Below are 18,152 nucleotides of genomic sequence, written 5' to 3'. Positions count from 1 at the left end.
ATGCATTGTTTAATGGATCTATCTCAGAGATGAGCATTATATTATATTTTTCAATGTGCCTTTTATTCCCTTAGCTTAAAGTACAATCTTACATGTCATGGTACATTAGATAATTGAATTTGTACAGTGTTCATATGTGTGTAACTGTGGCAGATTATGTTATTAGTTAAAAAAAGGAATGAGTTTATCAGTATGTTTCTTCTCTTTAAGGACAGTTATATTAAACCCATCTGGTGCAATCCCTGCAGGTAGGGCGTTAGAATTGTACCTGCTGCCCCTATTGCATGATGGTAAAAGGCGACTAAATTTAGGATCTTATCTTTTCTCTTCTTCCTAACTGTCTGTAACTTTCCTAATGCCTCCCTTGACACCGCCTCACTTTTGGCCATGAGTTGAGCGTACGCCCCTGTGAGGAAGACTCTGGGTTCTGTCCCCTGACCGAGACACACCAAAGTCTATAAAAGTGGTAGTTTCTGCTCCTGCTTAGCGCTCAGCGAAAAGGGAGTGGGACGACTGGTTCGCCCGTTGTCAGTATAATGTGACCGGGTGGGGTGTGTTGCTTAGTGTCTTCGGCGGCATGCTCCAGTGATATAGCACTATAAAAAAGGCAAAAGTTCCACTATACAAGAAGACACAACATGAATATACCGCAGTCTCCCGAAACACGCACCTCGCACAACATACACGCAACACACCGCATACATGGGAGGCCGTCCTTACATGAGCATTGCTGTTAATAGGACGTAAATTAATCAAACAAACAAACAAACAAACTATACAGGAAGACATTACAAGGGGCAGGAAGGGCGGGGCCCAATAGGGGAAATAGAGGTAAATCCTATAAATTGCTACTTGTCCTAGAGTTCTGCATTGATTGTAACCAAATTTGGCCACAAACATCCTTGGGGGAAGGGGAACAGGACTTGTATAAATTTTGGCTCTGACCCTCAGGGGCAGGAGGGGCGGGGCCCAATAGGGAAATAAGAGGTAAATATTCAAATTCCTTCAGAAAAGAAACAATGAACCTATATTCAGAACATGACCTGACATTACAAACCAGGTGAGCGATACAGGCCCTCTGGGCCTCTTGTTTAGTTTAGTGAAGTTGTCAAACGTTATTCCTTATGTAGACTACAGACTAACAAAACACCTTTAATTCTCCCCTGGACCATACAATTTACATATAAATCCTTAGACTATTAACATGTGATCAATGGGTTCTTCTTAAGATGGTACACAAGTAATTTATTTGATGATTCGTTCACACTGTCTTGGAATTTCAATCTCCGCTCATGAGATAGTACCAGCCCCATTTGATCGAGTCTTGTTTGACCCTACATAAAACATTTCAAAGAAGGAAAATTGACATTAGTACAGCAAGGAGCAATGCCCTGCAGGTAGGGAGTTAGAATTGTACCTGCTGCCCATATTGCATGATCGTAAAAGGCGACTAAATTAAGGATCTTATCTTTTCCTTTCTTCCTAACTGACTTCATCTTTCCTAATGCCTCCCTTGGCACCGCCTCACTTTTGGCCTTGAGTTGAGCGTTCGCCCCTGTGAGGAAGGCTCTGGGCTCTGTCCCCTGGCCGAGACACACCAAAGTCTATAAAAGTGGTAGTTTCTGCTCCTGCGTAGCGCTCAGCATACAGGGAGTGGGACGACTGGTTCGCCCGTTGTCAGTATAATGTGACCGGGTGGGGTGTGTTGGTTGGTGTCTTCGGCGGCATGCTCCAGTGATATAGCACTATAAAAAGGGCAACAGTTCCACTATACAAGAAGACACAACATGAACATACCGCAGTCTCCCAAAACACGCACCTCGCACAACATACACGCAACACACCGCATACATGGGAGGCCGTCCTTAGATGACCATAGCTGTGTAGGACGTTAATTAATCAAGCAAAGCAAAAGCAAGGAGCATATAAAGTTATTATTTTATTATCAAATCTTTTCTCATTTCACCTTCATTTGGAATTAGTTTTTCTTTGTCCTGTTACAAATGTAGTTAGTACTAATTTGTACTTTCTGTTTGTCTTTTTTTGCATGGTTATCAATTGGATTTTTCCCCTTTTAATTTAATCATGATTGAAATAATAAAGTTATGTATATAGTTACGTTATAAATAGATTTCAAACCTTTTATATATGTATTTGTATCGTTATAAATGTATATAAAAAGTAGTTCAGTTTCATTTAAATTGTCATTATTCATGACAATTAAACATAAAATGGATATAATGTATACATATCAAAAGTACCTATATTTTCAATATTCTATTCACATACCATTTGCTATTTCCTCCAGTAACAAAGCAAACTGCAACAACTGAAACCAAACAGCAACACTTAAAATATAACAGCAACATAACTTGGATAACAGCATTCAACTGTCTAAACTATCTACAATAGCTATCTATTCAACTATCTAAATTTAACTTCAAACGTAGAACAAAACTCTTCTGGTGTTAAAACACTTTCAAAGTTTTCTAGACATGGCTAAAAGTGCTTATGCCCGTTGTCAGTATAATGTGACCGGGTGGGGTGAATTATTTTGTCGAAAAAAATGGAGATAAAAAAGAAGGATTTATAACGATATTTCATTTTCTTGTTACAACCTTAATTACAGTGAAATTCTCCCGGACAAAGCCATTGCAAAAGATCACTGGTTATTTGGTGAAGCAGAAATGCAGCCATGTCCTGAAGTTTTAAGAAATGTGTTTTCACCAACAAACACAAGCTTATAAAATGCTCAATTACCCTTTCATTAATACCACCCTTTATAGTAATTACGGTTGAGATGCGATAAAAAGCACTTAGATTGTTATACTTGTGCTTCAATAGAATTGAGTACCCAGCAGCAAGATATGGAATCACATCTTTATCTACCACACCATTGCCAGGAATTGTCATTCAGAGCGTGGCATCAAACAGATGGGGTACCCTTTAATAGAAGTTATGTGTTATAAGGCCAAAAAAAAACATTCTTGTTTCCGGTAACACCCTTTGAAAATGAAGGGTCGATAAAGAAGTTTTTTTTTAATATTTTATCTCTTCATCCCAGTTTTTTGTAGTGAAAAACTGAAATAAACTTTATTTAACCTTATATGAACCATAGATTTGATTCCCAGGGAATTATTGGTGTCTTGAATTTACAGAATTTTTACCAAAATTCCTGATTTTGTCCAAAAACAAACAAAATTTAGGTTATTATTTGTTTGCTTGAGGACAAAACTGATAAAAAGTTTTTAAGAAGGCACTGATTTTACAGGGTCGGTCGGGTTACCGGAAACACAAATATTTTTTGTATGGACTGAATTGAACAAGATAAGATTGAAACGTTTCCATTAATGAATGGTTCTACTTTCAATATTTTCACTGAAAAACAACTTAATCATTTTTAAGATTTTGGAATTGATTTTTTTTTGTATCATACAATAAATTCTACATTATCTGTCCTTATGTAACTTAGGAGATATCAGTTGATACATCATACACACATAATTATGTCCCACTAACGAAGTTGGGGGGACATATTGTTTTTGCTCCGTTTCTTCTTATTATTATTATAACAAGCTAACCGATATTTACATTATAATTCAATCAAATAGAAAATGTTGAGAAAATAAAACAATCCCGTGAGCCGGAGTCGAACCAGCGACCTAAGGATAGCTTAGAGTCTAACCACTACAGTCCTCCGCTATTTTTTTTTTTATCTTTCAAAATAATCTTTTAATGTTCCCAGCAAATAGGACCCCCGGGGTTGGGGCCCCGAAGGCTCCTCACATTTCATTTAATATAAACATTTGAAATCAATATATCACAGACTTTATAACGCATACATTCAATTTCTTTTCATTTGAAAAAATAATACAAAGACAATGAGTACAACAGTGTTGACTAGATATCTAAAACAAAGGAACTCAAATCATTAGAGTTTAAAGAAATATCACCACCTTTTAACAATGTATTATCTACAGCAATATACTTTTTGAACAACTGATATTTCTTTGCCGTTTGATAATAATGTCTAACATAATCAAAGTATTTTCTAATTGTATACTTAAAGAAAGTTTTCAAATTCAATTTTGACATATCACTAACTACTAAATTGCGCCTTTTAAATATGCAGAAACGAACTACTCCAAAAAAGAAGTTAATGAAATACGGATTAGTAAATTTGATCTTTCTTGTGAAACCCAGAAATACAAGACTTCCTAGAGAAATATCCGATAAGTAATTCTGATCAGCCTTTGAAAAAAGTTTCTTTGTTAATGTTTGGATATAAGCTAAAAACTCGGAAAGTTCTGAACAATCCAGAAACAAATGCTGTAAAGTTTCTGAATCAGTTTTACAAACTAGACATTGATCATTATTAACAGTGCCAATTTTCTTCAACTTTTCCATGGTAAATATAGTATTATGAACAATACGATAGTGAACATCAACAATATCACATGGTAAAAATGGCAAATACATTATTGCAAAGACTTGTGGTAGACGCATGCTATTAAAAACATTTGACCAATATTCAGTTGATTTTGGTCTTCTGAAAAATCGGCGAATAAAACACCCATATATATCTTTGGTAGTTTTTGGATAGAGCTGTACAGTAGTCCCATTACCATCCATATATTTAACGAAAGGTCTACAGTCAGTTCTTATATTGGTATGTTCATTGCTCAAAATAGCATCTTTATATTTAGCAGGAATCGAGTCCATGATAATTTTATAATTTAAAATCATATCACTAGAAATATCAGGATTACTATCCCTAATAACATCAAGTATTGCATTTCAGGGAAGGAACTTAGATACAACTTCTAAAGTCAAATGTTTAACCTTAACTATACCAGCTTTAGCGAAACATTCAATAAAAATAGGTTTGTCATTGTTCAAAAATATTGGGTTGAAAAACAACGGCTGTTCATACACAAAAAAGGTGTCCTCATTATAGAAGACCTCGTTAACAGACTGAAATACATACCAAGCCTTTAACATTTCGTGATAAACAATGGGTAAAGATCTAAGATACCTATTAGGAAACTTACAATAAATAACCTCAAAATCGAGACTTAAATTCAGAACTTTGTTTAAAAAAATACTGACCCGTACATTTCCAGACTGCTCTGCAAGAAGTATCTAACCACCTAAAAAGAAATTTTAATCTAAACGCTTTGAGTTTTAATTCAATATCGGGTATATTCAAACCACCATCTTTTCTTTTGCCAATTATAGTATCATATGCGACCAAATGCGCACTTTTATGCCACAAAAAATCAATACATAGTTTTTTAATTTCAGTAATAGCTGCCAGAGGTATTGTATGTGACGTTAGACAATACCAACATCTAGACATCAACAATGAATTAATTACAATAACTCTCCCTTGTATAGTTAACTGTCTCTAGGACCACATTTTCAAAATATTACTAATATTAGCAACTTTATTATCCCAATTCTTTTCGTTGCATAAACGTAAATCTTTACCAACATACACACCAAGAACACAAATAACATTTTCGCATAATTTTATTCGAAACTTATCAAGCTCATTTGGCGAAATATTACCTTGGCCAACACATAGAATTTCTGACTTATCTTTATTTATTTTGGCACCAGATCCCTTACTATAAGTTTCCAATAATTTGAAAACATGTTCAATACACATTTTATTTCCAAGTGTCAAAGTAGTATCATCCGCATCCGATTCAAAATTTGTATTAGGAACCGTGATACCATTAACATCTGGAGATTTCAAAATCATATTTCCCAAAGGTTCTGCCGCCAAAACATATAACATCGCAGAAATTGGACAACCCTGCCGTACCGAGTTCCGAATGGATATAAATTTGGTAAGATTGCCATTATATTTTACAGAACTAGAAATATTGGTGTAAAATATCTTAATCCAGTCAACAAAATTTCCACCAAAACCAAATTTTTCCAAAATTTTGAACAAATATGAATGACTTACACGATCAAAGGCCTTTTCTTGATCAATTTTTGGAATATACCCCTCGCGATCTTCCTGTGTAGTAAGATCAATAATATCACACACACAAAAAATAGTATCCGCGATATCACGCCCAACCACACAGCAAGACTGAAAATCAGAAATAATAGAAGGTAAAACAGACTTAAGCCGGTCTGACAACCCGGGCAAAAATTTTATAATCTACGTTTAAAAGGCTAATAGGCCTCCAATTTTTCAACAAAGTTTTATCACCTCTCTTTTTATAAACCAGATTAATTACCCCTTGTTTCATACTTCTTGTCAATTCTTTATCTTCCCAGATACTTTGCACAATATGAGGAAATATATATTTTAAATCATCAAAAAGATGGCAATAAAATTCAACAGTCAGACCATCTAAGCCTGGACTTTTAGACTTAGACATAGAAAACAAGGCTTTGTGTATTTCATCAACAGTTACAGGCGAATCGCACTTGATTCTGTCATCATTAGATACCTTTTTGTCAATAAAAGTTAAAACATTTTCAATATCACATTCATCTGTTTTAATACAATTATACAATTGATTATAAAAACTAAATATTTCATGAGACATCTCTTCAGATGACGTTAAAACATTTCCATCTTTATCATGTAGACACTTTATGGCATTAGAGTTCTGCCTATACTTCTCCAATTTAAAAAAAAATAATTTGTATGTTTATCACCATCTACTGCCCATTTCGCTTTTGACCTTAAAACGGCCCATTACACTTTTCTTTTTCAATTTTTTCTAAACTCTCTTTTAACTCATCATACTTATTACAATCAAATAATTTCCCATTGGCTATATCACAGGAAAAACTCTGTAATCTATTCTGGATCCTATAAAATTCACACATCTTTTGTTTACTTCGGTCCTTACCATATACTTGAGAAAATCTCTTTATTTTATACTTCAAATTATCCCACCAAACCTTAGGCTCACTCATGTATAGAGGACACGTCTTGGCAGATTCAATTATAGACCTAATCTTAGTATTAAAATAATCATCTAACAGAAAACAGTTATTAAAAATCCAAATGCCTTTTCCCTTACTACCACAATTACAATCAATTCTCATTACAACAAAACAATGATCACTGAATGCAGTATCGTTATAGTAAATATTCTGAATATAAGGAATAAGTGTATTTGAAACCAAAAAATAATCAATGCGACTTTGTGATAAATTACCATTACTGACCATCTTGCGCGAAAAAACAGCACAATTTTTATTTCTATTTCTCCAAACATCATACACACCACATGTGAACATAAGACTTTTCAATGCCGCTACACTTGTATTTACCTGATGTACAGTAATGCCAGTACGGTCAAGGTCAGAAAGAGTAGTATTAAAATCACCCCCTGTAATCAGGTTGTCCGAATAAGGTACAAGCCAATTTTTTAATGTATCAAAAAATAACTTTTTGTCACTCACAATATTAGGTGCATATATATTAACAATATTCCATTCAATATCATCTATTTTAATCTTAACCCTTAAAACTCTGCCATCATAACCATCAAAATCAATTATACCATCTTTCAAATTATTAGATATCAGAATAGCAACACCTTTTCTTTGGTTATTACTATTATTATAAATAATCTTGCCTTGCCACAAGTGACTTATCTGATTAATAAACATATCATCCCAAAAGGTTTCTTGCAATAATACTACTTGATAATAATTACAATGACAATATTCAAACAAATTTCTAATTTTAACAACATCTCTTAATCCGTTCACATTTAATGATACACAAGTAAACATTAGAAGAGAAAACAAAAACGCAGAGATCATTTCAAAACACTTTTAACTTTTTTAGACTTCTTTCTGTGTTTCCTTACACCAGACTTCCCTACTTTACTTTTAAGAATATTGTGTTCTTTCCCTAACTCCTGCTTTTCTCTAATCACGACTTCGTCCACCTCCTCCTCTGTCTCCCCCTTATCCCAGAATTTCCCCCCTGGAGACTGTTCACTGGCATTTAAAGGAAACACATCCCCATACGTGGGAGAATGATCGAACGTAGCTCCGGCACACGCACCGTTAACTGATTCAGCGCCATCACTAACATCCTCACTCCACGATACATTACCCTGAATCGCAGAGCTCTCGGTATCAACTACCGACGGTTCCTCCAAAGTAAGTGTACTCTCACCATCATCTTCACCAAACTCATCCTGATCATCATCATCATCACCACCATCCACCTTCTCTTCATCAACATCATCTCCACCATCCTCCTTCTCACCAGCAGACTTATTATCGACAGACATATCATCGCTAGTATGAACACTACCAATAACAGAATCTGTGTCTATCTGGTTGGCCCCCGTGTCAAAACACAAGCAATCATACCTGCCACATTGGTCACAGAGTATATCGATATGCCTGACTGCTCGCGCGCAATCACACGCGTACCTGACCTCTCCGCAGCGAACACACGATTTAGTTTTACAAGCTCTGCGGAAATGCCCCTGGCCACCACCGGTGAAACAAACAAACTGAGGGCAGTCTTTGAATAAATGTTCATCAGAATAACAAATAGAGCACACCTTCAATTGATTGTCATGGATTACACGATGGTACTCATTTCCGAATTTCATGGTGTATGGTAGAGACTTCAGGGTTGGGGAAGTTTTACTCGCGCATATCGGGTACCGTCCGCGACGTAAGTTCCTTTGTAGAAACGACGTTTTATGGGGGAAAGCAGTTCAACACCAATGTTTTCAAGTTTTTGTTTTATTTCCTCATCATCAATATATGAAGGTAAATGCATAAAACTGACCAGTGTAAACTTCTGTGTAGCATCGTTACACTCATATCTCCTGCCGTCTATCAAAATGCCATCCAATAATAGGTTGATACCCGCACGCCCCTCAAGGGTCACCTGAAACAAATTCCCTGATTTAGGGACACAAGCAAAGACAGCGCCCTCACCACAAAGTTCAGATATAACATCACTACAGTCCTCCGCTCTACCAACTGAGCTATCACGGGTTATGTTTTTCGTCTACGGGTTATGTTTTTCGTCAATACAACGATATCTATACGTTCTTCGTCGTCTCCAAGATGCCTCGGGAACGAACTGTACTGTGCGAATCAGGAAGTTTCAATTTGGACGTCTTCCTTTGGAAATCAGTTTACATAACTCTTTTCTGGCAGAGTAAATGAATATAATGTGAACATTTACACTAATTGTTATCTAATTAACAAATGAGATCATGTATTTGATAACATATCACAATGATGCTGGTTGTTGATATGCATATCAACTTCGGTGTTTCAATGTCATTCTTTCCATTTTTAGAGTCATTATTGTAATTGTGACGTAACCACTGGACTAATACTCCGCTTGTAAACTCATATTTGTCCGAACGTTGGGTTCATCAGGGTGGTGTCCCTATGGTCATCGTTTTTCTTGTAAATAACATGCATGTCAAATGATGCTATTGTCATCTTTTCCTCACGTCAAACTTATAAATATTTAGATTTTTTGGTTCGGTATTAACCGGAACAAAGAATCAGTTGATACGTATTATTTCACCATCATGAACGTTTTCTATTTCATGCGAATAACAGCGTCGGTGGTGTGTAACGGTTAGCATGGTTGCCTTCCAAGCAGTCGATCCGGGTTCGACTCCCGGCCGACGCACCTTATTTTTTTCGTGGTAATCAATTAAGTAAAGTGAATCTTCGAGTAGCTTACTGAATTCCCTTCTGTGTTTGATATTGATATTTAGTTACATTTTGTTAGCAACTTTAAGTTAAATATTAAAGATGCGCCGCCGCTGACAAATGGTAATTTTTCACTATCAAAAACAGGAGCAGACGATTTAGTATTTGTCTTCACTTACTTACATACACCATTACCACCACTGAAAAGTTAAAGCTTCTAATTTAACTTCAAGTTAAAAATATATAACAAAAATAATTAATTGCATCCCGAACAAATTCCGTGGCTCTATATCCTATCTGGAATGAAGTACTGATTGCGCATGGACCAACGGGTAAAGAAATCATTTTATATTATTTTTGTGCTAATTAGACATATATATATATATATATACGATTAAACACCTTTTATTGTTCAAATGATGAATATCATTTATGCTCGGTCGGCGGTGGAGCATCTTTAAACAAAATTAAAGTCGATCATTTTACAACTAGATTACATTGAGAAACGTTTTAATAACGTAATACGGTACGAGATATAGACCATCTTCAATCTGTTTTGATTTAAAAATACCTTTGCACAACCGGAAGTGCAGATGCGTCTGATTGAGTAATTAGGACATACAATTTGACACTCTTTCAAACGCATACCTGAACTTCTCAGCTTTGATGTTAACGCATGCGTTAATTGGTTGCATCTAATGAATACATTTCGTCTCATTCCGAGTTGAAATGCCAAAGGCATTTTCTTTAAACAAATGTACGTTTACTAATTTTACTACCACAGGATCGAAATGTCCCAGGGGCATGTATTTTACTTCGTTCAACAGGTTTTAAAACACTTTCTATTGCGAGACAGTCTCCAGATAAACAATAAAATAATCAACCTCTAAGAGAACAGTTTTTGATATCAACGGTTAAATGAAATGGGTATACATGCAAAATATCGCGACATCAACCTTCTCATTATTCTAAAGTACATAGCAGAAAATAGCAAATTATTGACATTTCATCATAATTATGAAATAGATACGGTTTCCAATTTCCAATTGAACTTGATACAAATTTACTCAAATGACTAAACTGTTTTCGGCGCCAACAAATGCTTCCAACTATATTCATATTAAATCGACTAGGTTCTACGTTTAGTGTTAAAGTTTTCGAAGTAGAAATCCTATTGAAATATCAGAACAAATCTATTCATTTTCATAGAGTATCATGTTTAAATTGCCACTATTCAGCTTAGATGGGAGTTTCCACACCAGTCCGTTAACTCAAACTTTAAATTCAGGACGTCATATTAAACTCTGAATAAAAGGAATTTTTAAAATTAGACAAAATAACTAATCTCTTTTTGACTGACACAAATCATTTACTTTCTTTCGATTCGACTATTCGAAGGGAAAGAGCACCAAATCTATTTTAGACTTTTGTATAACAATGGGTTATATGTTTATAGTTTATAAACACGTTTGTTATTTGATCATTTCATTTCAAAATTGTAGAATATTTCACAAGAAGTCAAAATAAGTGAACAACTTTAGTTTGTCTTTTTAGCTGATTCTGACACTGTGTCATGTTGCTTTGTTAGGAACTCGACAGTTATGTAATGAAAACAACAGCCCGGCTAGCTCAGTCGGTAGAGCACGAGACTCTTAATCTCGGGGTCGTGGGTTCGAGCCCCACGTTGGGCGTTTATTTTTGCCCCCTGTAAACGTGTTACTTCTGATGTTCTACTGTGTTGTTCACATCTTACAACAAATCCTTCTATATTATATTCAACAACTGTGCGACTTTAATCCACAATCTTCAACTTAAAGAATTTGTTTATTATCAATTTTTTTTATACCAATTCCTTTATGTTATGTGTTTATTATGTTTATTATGTTTTCTTAGCCCGAAACAAAAAAACAAATATTTGTGTTCTTTTCATTAGACGAGTTAGGTACTAATAATTGGTGCTTAAAATGTCTAATTTAAAATAGAAAATGTTGAGAAAATAAAACAATCCCGCGAGCCGGAGTCGAACCAGCGACCTAAGGATAGCTCTGAGTTTAACCACTACAGTCCTCCGCTCTACCAACTGAGCTATCACGGGTTATGTTTATCGTCAATGCAACGATATCTATACGTTCTTCGTCGTCTCCAAGATGCCTCGGGAACGAACTGTACTGTGCGAATCAGGAAGTTTCAATTTGGACGTCTTCCTTTGGAAATCAGTTTACATAACTCTTTTCTGGCAGAGTAAATGAATATAATGTAAACATTTACACTAATTGTTATCTAATTAACAAATGAGATCATGTATTTGATAACATATCACAATGATGCTGGTTGTTGATATGCATATCAACTTCGGTGTTTCAATGTCATTCTTTCCATTTTTAGAGTCATTATTGTAATTGTGACGTAACCACTGGACTAATACTCCGCTTGTAAACTCATATTTGTCCGAACGTTGGGTTCATCAGGGTGGTGCCCTATGGTCATCGTTTTTCTTGTAAATAACATGCATGTCAAATGATGCTATTGTCATCTTTTCCTCACGTCAAACTTATAAATATTTAGATTTTTTGGTTCGGTATTAACCGGAACAAAGAATCAGTTGATACGTATTATTTCACCATGATGAACGTTTTCTATTTTATGCGAATAACAGCGTCGGTGGTGTAACGGTTAGCATGGTTGCCTTCCAAGCAGTCGATCCGGGTTCGACTCCCGGCCGACGCACCTTATTTTTTTCGTGGTAATCAATTAAGTAAAGTGAATCTTCGAGTAGCTTACTGAATTCCCTTCTGTGTTTGATATTGATATTTAGTTACATTTTGTTAGCAACTTTAAGTTAAATATTAAAGATGCGCCGCCGCTGACAAATGGTAATTTTTCACTATCAAAAACAGGAGCAGACGATTTAGTATTTGTCTTCACTTACTTACATACACCATTACCACCACTGAAAAGTTAAAGCTTCTAATTTAACTTCAAGTTAAAAAATATATATAACAAAAATAATTAATTGCATCCCGAACAAATTCCGTGGCTCTATATCCTATCTGGAATGAAGTACTGATTGCGCATGGACCAACGTGTAAAGAAATCATTTTATATTATTTTTGTGCTAATTAGACATATATATATATATATATACGATTAAACACCTTTTATTGTTCAAATGATGAATATCATTTATGCTCGGTCGGCGGTGGAGCATCTTTAAACAAAATTAAAGTCGATCATTTTACAACTAGATTACATTGAGAAACGTTTTAATAACGTAATACGGTACGAGATATAGACCATCTTCAATCTGTTTTGATTTAAAAATACCTTTGCACAACCGGAAGTGCAGATGCGTCTGATTGAGTAATTAGGACATACAATTTGACACTCTTTCAAACGCATACCTGAACTTCTCAGCTTTGATGTTAACGCATGCGTTAATTGGTTGCATCTAATGAATACATTTCGTCTCATTCCGAGTTGAAATGCCAAAGGCATTTTCTTTAAACAAATGTACGTTTACTAATTTTACTACCACAGGATCGAAATGTCCCAGGGGCATGTATTTTACTTCGTTCAACAGGTTTTAAAACACTTTCTATTGCGAGACAGTCTCCAGATAAACAATAAAATAATCAACCTCTAAGAGAACAGTTTTTGATATCAACGGTTAAATGAAATGGGTATACATGCAAAATATCGCGACATCAACCTTCTCATTATTCTAAAGTACATAGCAGAAAATAGCAAATTATTGACATTTCATCATAATTATGAAATAGATACGGTTTCCAATTTCCAATTGAACTTGATACAAATTTACTCAAATGACTAAACTGTTTTCGGCGCCAACAAATGCTTCCAACTATATTCATATTAAATCGACTAGGTTCTACGTTTAGTGTTAAAGTTTTCGAAGTAGAAATCCTATTGAAATATCAGAACAAATCTATTCATTTTCATAGAGTATCATGTTTAAATTGCCACTATTCAGCTTAGATGGGAGTTTCCACACCAGTCCGTTAACTCAAACTTTAAATTCAGGACGTCATATTAAACTCTGAATAAAAGGAATTTTTAAAATTAGACAAAATAACTAATCTCTTTTTGACTTACACAAATCATTTACTTTCTTTCGATTCGACTATTCGAAGGGAAAGAGCACCAAATCTATTTTAGACTTTTGTATAACAATGGGTTATATGTTTTTAGTTTATAAACACGTTTGTTATTTGATCATTTCATTTCAAAATGTAGAATATTTCACAAGAAGTCAAAATAAGTGAACAACTTTAGTTTGTCTTTTTAGCTGATTCTGACACTGTGTCATGTTGCTTTGTTACGAACTCGACAGTTATGTAATGAAAACAACAGCCCGGCTAGCTCAGTCGGTAGAGCACGAGACTCTTAATCTCGGGGTCGTGGGTTCGAGCCCCACGTTGGGCGTTTATTTTTGCCCCCTGTAAACGTGTTACTTCTGATGTTCTACTGTGTTGTTTACATCTTACAACAAATCCTTCTATATTATATTCAACAACTGTGCGACTTTAATCCACAATCTTCAACTTAAAGAATTTGTTTATTATCAATCTTTTATACCAATTCCTTTATGTTATGTGTATATTATGTTTATTATGTTTTCTTAACCCGAAACAAAAATCAAATATTTGTGTTCTTTTCATTAGACGAGTTAGGTACTAATAATTGGTGCTTAAAATGTCTAATTTAAAATAGAAAATGTTGAGAAAATAAAACAATCCCGCGAGCCGGAGTCGAACCAGCGACCTAAGGATAGCTCTGAGTTTAACCACTACAGTCCTCCGCTCTACCAACTGAGCTATCACGGGTTATGTTTTTCGTCAATACAACGATATCTATACGTTCTTCGTCGTCTCCAAGATGCCTCGGGAACGAACTGTACTGTGCGAATCAGGAAGTTTCAATTTGGACGTCTTCCTTTGGAAATCAGTTTACATAACTCTTTTCTGGCAGAGTAAATGAATATAATGTGAACATTTACACTAATTGTTATCTAATTAACAAATGAGATCATGTATTTGATAACATATCACAATGATGCTGGTTGTTGATATGCATATCAACTTCGGTGTTTCAATGTCATTCTTTCCATTTTTAGAGTCATTATTGTAATTGTGACGTAACCACTGGACTAATACTCCGCTTGTAAACTCATATTTGTCCGAACGTTGGGTTCATCAGGGTGGTGCCTATGGTCATCGTTTTTCTTGTAAATAACATGCATGTCAGATGATGCTATTGTCATCTTTTCCTCACGTCAAACTTATAAATATTTAGATTTTTTTGGTTCGGTATTAACCGGAACAAAGAATCAGTTGATACGTATTATTTCACCATGATGAACGTTTTCTATTTTATGCGAATAACAGCGTCGGTGGTGTAACGGTTAGCATGGTTGCCTTCCAAGCAGTCGATCCGGGTTCGACTCCCGGCCGACGCACCTTATTTTTTTCGTGGTAATCAATTAAGTAAAATGAATCTTCGAGTAGCTTACTGAATTCCCTTCTGAGTTTGATATTGATATTTAGTTACATTTTGTTAGCAACTTTAAGTTAAATATTAAAGATGCGCCGCCGCTGACAAATGGTAATTTTTCACTATCAAAAACAGGAGCAGACGATTTAGTATTTGTCTTCACTTACTTACATACACCATTACCACCACTGAAAAGTTAAAGCTTCTAATTTAACTTCAAGTTAAAAAATATATATAACAAAAATAATTAATTGCATCCCGAACAAATTCCGTGGCTCTATATCCTATCTGGAATGAAGTACTGATTGCGCATGGACCAACGGGTAAAGAAATCATTTTATATTATTTTTGTGCTAATTAGACATATATATATATATATATATACGATTAAACACCTTTTATTGTTCAAATGATGAATATCATTTATGCTCGGTCGGCGGTGGAGCATCTTTAAACAAAATTAAAGTCGATCATTTTACAACTAGATTACATTGAGAAACGTTTTAATAACGTAATACGGTACGAGATATAGACCATCTTCAATCTGTTTTGATTTAAAAATACCTTTGCACAACCGGAAGTGCAGATGCGTCTGATTGAGTAATTAGGACATACATTTTGACACTCTTTCAAACGCATACCTGAACTTCTCAGCTTTGATGTTAACGCATGCGTTAATTGGTTGCATCTAATGAATACATTTCGTCTCATTCCGAGTTGAAATGCCAAAGGCATTTTCTTTAAACAAATGTACGTTTACTAATTTTACTACCACAGGATCGAAATGTCCCAGGGGCATGTATTTTACTTCGTTCAACAGGTTTTAAAACACTTTCTATTGCGAGACAGTCTCCAGATAAACAATAAAATAATCAACCTCTAAGAGAACAGTTTTTGATATCAACGGTTAAATGAAATGGGTATACATGCAAAATATCGCGACATCAACCTTCTCATTATTCTAAAGTACATAGCAGAAAATAGCAAATTATTGACATTTCATCATAATTATGAAATAGATACGGTTTCCAATTTCCAATTGAACTTGATACAAATTTACTCAAATGACTAAACTGTTTTCGGCGCCAACAAATGCTTCCAACTATATTCATATTAAATCGACTAGGTTCTACGTTTAGTGTTAAAGTTTTCGAAGTAGAAATCCTATTGAAATATCAGAACAAATCTATTCATTTTCATAGAGTATCATGTTTAAATTGACCACTATTCAGCTTAGATGGGAGTTTCCACACCAGTCCGTTAACTCAAACTTTAAATTCAGGACGTCATATTAAACTCTGAATAAAAGGAATTTTTAAAAATTAGACAAAATAACTAATCTCTTTTTGACTGACACAAATCATTTACTTTCTTTCGATTCGACTATTCGAAGGGAAAGAGCACCAAATCTATTTTAGACTTTTGTATAACAATGGGTTATATGTTTATAGTTTATAAACACGTTTGTTATTTGATCATTTCATTTCAAAATGTAGAATATTTCACAAGAAGTCAAAATAAGTGAACAACTTTAGTTTGTCTTTTTAGCTGATTCTGACACTGTGTCATGTTGCTTTGTTAGGAACTCGACAGTTATGTAATGAAAACAACAGCCCGGCTAGCTCAGTCGGTAGAGCACGAGACTCTTAATCTCGGGGTCGTGGGTTCGAGCCCCACGTTGGGCGTTTATTTTTGCCCCCTGTAAACGTGTTACTTCTGATGTTCTACTGTGTTGTTCACATCTTACAACAAATCCTTCTATATTATATTCAACAACTGTGCGACTTTAATCCACAATCTTCAACTTAAAGAATTTGTTTATTATCAATCTTTTATACCAATTCCTTTATGTTATGTGTTTATTATGTTTATTATGTTTTCTTAGCCCGAAACAAAAAAACAAATATTTGTGTTCTTTTCATTAGACGAGTTAGGTACTAATAATTGGTGCTTAAAATGTCTAATTTAAAATAGAAAATGTTGAGAAAATAAAACAATCCCGCGAGCCGGAGTCGAACCAGCGACCTAAGGATAGCTCTGAGTTTAACCACTACAGTCCTCCGCTCTACCAACTGAGCTATCACGGGTTATGTTTATCGTCAATGCAACGATATCTATACGTTCTTCGTCGTCTCCAAGATGCCTCGGGAACGAACTGTACTGTGCGAATCAGGAAGTTTCAATTTGGACGTCTTCCTTTGGAAATCAGTTTACATAACTCTTTTCTGGCAGAGTAAATGAATATAATGTGAACATTTACACTAATTGTTATCTAATTAACAAATGAGATCATGTATTTGATAACATATCACAATGATGCTGGTTGTTGATATGCATATCAACTTCGGTGTTTCAATGTCATTTTTTCCATTTGTTAGAGTCATTATTGTAATTGTGACGTAACCACTGGACTAATACTCCGCTTGTAAACTCATATTTGTCCGAACGTTGGGTTCATCAGGGTGGTGCCCTATGGTCATCGTTTTTCTTGTAAATAACATGCATGTCAAATGATGCTATTGTCATCTTTTCCTCACGTCAAACTTATAAATATTTAGATTTTTGGTTCGGTATTAACCGGAACAAAGAATCAGTTGATACGTATTATTTCACCATCATGAACGTTTTCTATTTTATGTGAATAACAGCGTCGGTGGTGTAACGGTTAGCATGGTTGCCTTCCAAGCAGTCGATCCGGGTTCGACTCCCGGCCGACGCACCTTATTTTTTTCGTGGTAATCAATTAAGTAAAATGAATCTTCGAGTAGCTTACTGAATTCCCTTCTGAGTTTGATATTGATATTTAGTTACATTTTGTTAGCAACTTTAAGTTAAATATTAAAGATGCGCCGCCGCTGACAAATGGTAATTTTTCACTATCAAAAACAGGAGCAGACGATTTAGTATTTGTCTTCACTTACTTACATACACCATTACCACCACTGAAAAGTTAA

General features: G+C 34.9%; 10 non-coding genes across 10 annotated transcripts; 7 read left to right on the top strand and 3 right to left on the bottom strand.

The window, feature by feature from the left end:
* The first annotated feature begins 9,590 nt into the window (after positions 1–9,590).
* On the top strand, positions 9,591–9,664 carry Trnag-ucc (transfer RNA glycine (anticodon UCC)). Its single transcript has one exon. It is a non-coding gene; the product is annotated as a tRNA-Gly (tRNA).
* Positions 9,665–11,305: 1,641 nt separating this feature from the next.
* Positions 11,306–11,378, top strand: Trnak-cuu (transfer RNA lysine (anticodon CUU)). The gene has a single exon. It is a non-coding gene; the product is annotated as a tRNA-Lys (tRNA).
* Positions 11,379–11,692: 314 nt separating this feature from the next.
* Positions 11,693–11,782, bottom strand: Trnay-gua (transfer RNA tyrosine (anticodon GUA)). Its single transcript is given in 2 exon segments — positions 11,693–11,728; positions 11,746–11,782. It is a non-coding gene; the product is annotated as a tRNA-Tyr (tRNA).
* Positions 11,783–12,342: 560 nt separating this feature from the next.
* Trnag-ucc (transfer RNA glycine (anticodon UCC)) lies at positions 12,343–12,414 on the top strand. The gene has a single exon. It is a non-coding gene; the product is annotated as a tRNA-Gly (tRNA).
* Positions 12,415–14,057: 1,643 nt separating this feature from the next.
* On the top strand, positions 14,058–14,130 carry Trnak-cuu (transfer RNA lysine (anticodon CUU)). Its single transcript has one exon. It is a non-coding gene; the product is annotated as a tRNA-Lys (tRNA).
* A 311-nt stretch (positions 14,131–14,441) lies between these two features.
* On the bottom strand, positions 14,442–14,531 carry Trnay-gua (transfer RNA tyrosine (anticodon GUA)). Its single transcript is given in 2 exon segments — positions 14,442–14,477; positions 14,495–14,531. It is a non-coding gene; the product is annotated as a tRNA-Tyr (tRNA).
* A 560-nt stretch (positions 14,532–15,091) lies between these two features.
* On the top strand, positions 15,092–15,163 carry Trnag-ucc (transfer RNA glycine (anticodon UCC)). The gene has a single exon. It is a non-coding gene; the product is annotated as a tRNA-Gly (tRNA).
* A 1,647-nt stretch (positions 15,164–16,810) lies between these two features.
* Trnak-cuu (transfer RNA lysine (anticodon CUU)) lies at positions 16,811–16,883 on the top strand. Its single transcript has one exon. It is a non-coding gene; the product is annotated as a tRNA-Lys (tRNA).
* A 312-nt stretch (positions 16,884–17,195) lies between these two features.
* Positions 17,196–17,285, bottom strand: Trnay-gua (transfer RNA tyrosine (anticodon GUA)). The gene is given in 2 exon segments: positions 17,196–17,231; positions 17,249–17,285. It is a non-coding gene; the product is annotated as a tRNA-Tyr (tRNA).
* Positions 17,286–17,845: 560 nt separating this feature from the next.
* On the top strand, positions 17,846–17,917 carry Trnag-ucc (transfer RNA glycine (anticodon UCC)). Its single transcript has one exon. It is a non-coding gene; the product is annotated as a tRNA-Gly (tRNA).
* The last annotated feature ends 235 nt before the right edge of the window (positions 17,918–18,152 follow it).

This window comes from Argopecten irradians, chromosome 15, assembly GCF_041381155.1.
Source record: "Argopecten irradians isolate NY chromosome 15, Ai_NY, whole genome shotgun sequence".
Taxonomy (NCBI): domain Eukaryota; kingdom Metazoa; phylum Mollusca; class Bivalvia; order Pectinida; family Pectinidae; genus Argopecten; species Argopecten irradians.
This window is presented reverse-complemented; position numbering and strand designations above follow the sequence as displayed.